The sequence below is a fragment of the Medicago sativa genome, chromosome 3 (genome assembly GCF_051527215.1).
Source record: "Medicago sativa cultivar Bolivia chromosome 3, Bolivia_mono, whole genome shotgun sequence".
Taxonomy (NCBI): domain Eukaryota; kingdom Viridiplantae; phylum Streptophyta; class Magnoliopsida; order Fabales; family Fabaceae; genus Medicago; species Medicago sativa.
In genome coordinates this window covers 22,273,777-22,279,162 of record NC_140751.1, presented here as the reverse complement: position 1 = coordinate 22,279,162, position 5,386 = coordinate 22,273,777, and the positions used below count along the sequence as shown (strand labels likewise).

Below are 5,386 nucleotides of genomic sequence, written 5' to 3'. Positions count from 1 at the left end.
GGATTAGTATAAGCGGGGGTTTTGAAAAATCCCGCAAAACATTTAGCGGAGGTTAAAAACCGCCACAAAATAGCTTTAAAACCCCCGCAATCTAGCGCGTTTTTTTGTAGTGAAAGTTTCAAGCTTCAAGGATTTCAATAGCAATCAACCATGAAAATAGGCGTGGTTGTTAGAGAAACACACTCACTGAGACCGGATATGTGATAGGTTAAAGAGAAACTTGTCTTTAGAAAATAGGTCCAACATAAAGTTCTAGGTTTAGGGTTTGATTTGTGAAGGGTTTGTTATTATGATGAACCAATAATCTCAAGGCGCTTTTATTATTATTGTTTTTAAACCATTTAAAAACCCAACTTTTCAACTAAACTCTCTTACAAAATACCCCCTTTAATAGCATTCATTTTAGCGTTTAATAGCGCTTGTGAAGCGCTAAGAAAGCCCCCGCTATTAAAGGTCAGAATCCTATAATAGCGCTTTCTAAGCGCTATTAATACAACGTATCAATAGCGCTTTCTGAAAAGCGCTAATAAAGCCTCATTTTAGGTGCTATTTTTAACTGATGTTTCTTAGCGCTTTCAGAAAAGCGCTAATATAGCTTTATTTTTGTGCTATTTTTAACTGATGTTTCTTAGCGTTTTACATAAAGCGCTAATAAAAGTCCCTATTTTTATTTTATTTTTTTAAATGAAATCTACAGCCAAAAGCATTATAATAAAATGCAGATCAGACAATACAACAAGATAATGATTAGAAACACTAGTAATCCATTAATCCATTGATATAAATAAACACTAGTAATTTGTTGATCAGAAAGTTAATTACAAATGTCATAAATATTAATCAATCCTAAATGACATCTAATGTACACTTGCATAAAAATGAAAGTTCGTGCACAATACATATATATGAAATAAAAGCAGCCACAGCCACAAAAAAAAAAAAAACCCCAAACATTGAGAGGACTCGTGACAAGCGATCCAAATTACTCAATAGATCTACCTCGAGCATATTCTCCTATGTCGTATGGAATGAAAAATTAATCAAGTATCATTCAATTTCCAGCATAGCCAACAATTTAAAATAACTCAAAGGATTCTAAAGTGCATATAGAATCCACTTAAAATCAAAAGAATCTCAGTAGACAAACAATACAATACAATACAATACAATACATCCAGACATTATGTAATTCATTGTTTGTCTATTAACCTATCAAACTATCCAGTTCCAATACAAAAATTCCAACAGCCTAATCGTGTCAAATCTAACTTAATTTTTAACATCCAGGCATAACTATTTCAAATTACATTAAAAACGAAAATGATGAAAAAGAAAAAAGAAACTCACTAATATAGTTGGCCATGAAGGAACAAGGAACAAGTATAGAAAATCAAAGAGACATAAGGCCATTAGGCCTAGAGGTGATCCTATCCATAGTCACACAGTTTGCAATTCGTTTGGGTACATGGTACGGGTTTGGGTACGCGGTTCTTAAATTTCAAAGAATTTGGATAGGTGATGTTTTATAGTAATATAGGCAGCTAGCACATGTGTTTTATCTAACATAGAAAAATCGTAAGTCCCACATCGGAAGGTTATCTAACATTGTTAGGTAAGTAATTCTATAAATAAAGACAACACATTCTGCCTCTAACACACCTATCCACTACCAAGTGTACTGCAGTACATTAAATTGTTGGGCCAGATAAATTAGTCTAAATTTTTATATTGTTTGTTAATGATTGTATGGTTCTCTGGTACTCACTTTTCAGTGAAATTCATGTGTGAATTATCACGTACCAATACGAAAACGAATTATGATTCGGTTCGAAAGAGAATTAAGAATGTATACCTTTAAAAATACATTCACCAATAGCGCGATTGAGCGGTAGGGTGGGATAAGTCAAACATCAACCAATGAACCAATTCAAGGGGATCTTTTTTGTGACCAATTTGATGCTCTGCAAATGATGAAACAATACACATTATTCCCCTATAACCACAAGTAACATACACTCAAATCTGGGACAAAAGAAGAATGCAAATGGAAAAATATATAAGCTTGAGTATCAATCAATGGTAACAAACATGAAAGCACACTAATAGCACACAAATGAAATGCATTCCTGAAAACCAGTATCCAGTGCCACATTTCAGTGTTAATAAACTTATTAGAAATAATTCAAGCATTGCACTTATCGGAAATAAAAACAAAGCTCACAAATATAGCATTTAAGCTCCTCAAAGTTATATTAAGATTTTACCATGAAAATTGGAACAAATTCATATTCAAAAAGATGCAAAAGAAAACACAATAAGCCACTCAAATCCAATCACCATTTACTGCATTACCAAGAAAATATCTTCAAAGCCAAACATAATTTTCATTTAAGCTAATCAATATATGAATTACAGAGCGTATGAATGCATTGTTAAACATTGATAAGTTAGTCTGATGGAAAAATCACAAAAAAAAAAAAAAAAACTAGATAAAGACACCATATTGATAAAGAGTAGAAGTAGCAACATCAATGAAATACTTGAATTGAATTTAGATAACATAGGAACAACACATAATAAAAAAAGAACAAAAAACAGATTCCTAGTTGTCTCTAAAATATAGCACATACACACCACTTTCATGTCAACACCAAGAAATATCACTACTCCCTGAAACAAAACTAAACTTTGATGTCAAATAGTCATACCAGCCCTTAACACTACCAATAATCTCTCAAGATACTTATAGCAGAAACATGCAATTCATAGCATCAAAAAATAGAACCAACCAATGAACTAAAAACCACGCTACTAGCTCCAATCACCCTGCAACAAAACTCACTAAACCGAGACGTCCTATGCCACACCAAAACCTGCTATGTGGGAGAACAATGCATTAGAGGCCTTCCTTTTTGATTTTTCAGCAACTAATTTAGTAAAATTAACACCTAATATAAGTAATAAAAAACAGATGGGAGAATAATGAGCATGCTTCCCTAAAATGATTCCTTAAAACAAACAGTATGGTTTTCTTTATCACATGCATCAGAGAATTTTTAAATTGCAACATAAGATACTTATACCAAGATTACAAAAGATGGCATTGTAATATCTCTTACAGAACACTACAAAAATTAGAACACACTATCTAGTCTCTACTAGTTAGAATTTCATGTTCCAACACTATGTTTCTCAAGTGACTGTCATATTTAGACATATTATAATAATCAAAATATAGTTGAAGCAACAAGACACAACATCATATTTTTTTTTAATAACAAAAAGATATATTGTTTGTCGAAGACATATTTTTTTTAAAAGCAATCATAGTAATTATTAAAGTAGTGCTATTATATGTCAAAATTGTAGTAGTGAATCATCATTACAAGGACAGTTCATCCATGCCAATGATCTGCAATGAACTCTTTCTTATATGTTTAGATATAATACAATATGAAAGTCTTATGATACTGTGATAAAGTACTATTGATAAAAGTTTTTCAAACCGAGAAGCTATAGTACTCAAATTTAAAATATAAACAAAATTGAAGCTAAAACAAAAAATATAAATATTGAGTAGAAAAATATATGAGTTCTACAAAGACATTTAAAACTCAAACACTAGAAAAAGTTATAAATTTCAATACAACCAAGCATAATTAATTAACAAGAAGAAACATGAATATTTGTTGAAAACCATTATAGTTGAAGTAATGCCACTATCAATAACACAAATCAAAAGTACCCAGGAAGAGAATAAGCTACCTGTTAGGAACCATGGAGTCTTCAAGTGGAGCACATACCCCTACATCAGGAAGCACACACCCTTGTTAATACTAACGTTCTTTTGAATAAACATTGACCAACTTTAAGAGCATGGTAAATAACATCATACCACAGACTTTGAAATAGCAAAGAAAACTCGTTAAATTATTACTAGCGATCAATGACTACAGTTTTGTTGTGGTAGTACTTAGCGTGTGTTTGTTATAGAGTTGAATTTGACGCAGCCATGCGTTTAAAGAGAAGCTTGCATTTCTAGCTTCACAAAACCATGGCAATAGTAGCATTGGAACGCAAGAAAGTTAACTTGAACTCAAAACCAAACATGCCATTACTAATTAAACAATTTGATTTTATTTTAACCTTTGGCATAAAAATTGCTTATATATAAACACTTATTTGATAAACGTTTTAAGCTAACTATTCAAATGGGCCAAAATATTATTATAGCAATATAGAGCAAAAAGTTACCTGAGACAACAAGCTGAATATAAGCTGATTATTTCTATTATCAATTCCAGTGTTAGAAGCATAGAGTTTTGACCTGGCCTTCCCCCACACAAGTGAGATTCCAAATGCCAAAAAATAAAGTCAGATTAAATATTCAATCCTATAAAGTGAAAACATTCCATCGATTGATGAAAACTAAAGGGTAATCCAAAAAAACAGGGTCAACTCCTCTCTTGTAGCAGTGAAAGAAACAAGAGTTTCAATTTTATCTCCAACTTTGATATACCAACAACAACAACAATAAAAATGAATCATGTAAATAAATCATTAACAAGAATAATGCCTTTCCCTAAATAACTAAATTATCATAAAATTGCATAAAACAGAGATGATTCATTCAACTGAAGATTCGAGCAATCACAAAACATTGAATTAAAAATCTCCTATAAAAAAAATGTGTATTGAAACTGAAAATTCCAGGACACAACCTAAAATTCCCCAATTCAAATGATTTAAACAATACTCCTCAATCGGAAACCCTAAAAACAGAACATTAATCCCCAATTCAACTGTACCATCGTCATTCACTCATTCTGAAACAAAACAAGGTTGGAAAATAGATTAAATAAAAAACATGCATAAATGGAAACAAAGATGAAAACTAACCCAATAAATAGAAACACTGAATATTTGTTTTCGAGAAATCGATGTTGAAATCGAAGTAGTGTGTGTTCGATGACGGTTTTGCTCTGAGACTACACTCGAATGACTCCGTCTACGGCAGTTTTGCTCGGAGACTGAGGTGATGCTCCGACGAGTCTATTTTAACGTCGACGGAGACGAAATCGAAGTCAATTTCGAGGTACGAGAAGAGAGAAGATTTGAGATCAGGGAATTTAGGGTTCGAAGGAGTTCAGAGGTTCCAGGAATCAACTTCAGCGGAGGTGGGTGAGTTCGAATGGAGGTGGTTAAGCGGAGATTGAGTTCTGGTGAGATGAGGATTTGTGGGAGATGGTGAATCGGTGACAGTGGTGCGGGACGAGGAGATTGAAGGGAAAAGGAGATGTTGATATCAGAATTGATATGTAGAAGATGATAATGGTGTTGAGTCATGTGAGTGATGCGTTTTGGGTTAATGTGTGGGTGTTATACC

At 32.6% G+C, this 5,386-nt stretch overlaps 1 long non-coding RNA gene across 1 annotated transcript; it reads right to left on the bottom strand.

Annotated features, from left to right (window-relative positions):
* Positions 1 to 1,289: 1,289 nt before the first annotated feature.
* Positions 1,290 to 4,613, bottom strand: LOC146936402 (uncharacterized). Its single transcript, XR_015030590.1, has 4 exons — positions 4,255 to 4,613; positions 3,766 to 3,805; positions 2,709 to 2,873; positions 1,290 to 1,961 (listed from the first exon to the last, which is right to left on the bottom strand). It is a non-coding gene; the product is annotated as an uncharacterized LOC146936402 (long non-coding RNA).
* Positions 4,614 to 5,386: the final 773 nt, after the last annotated feature.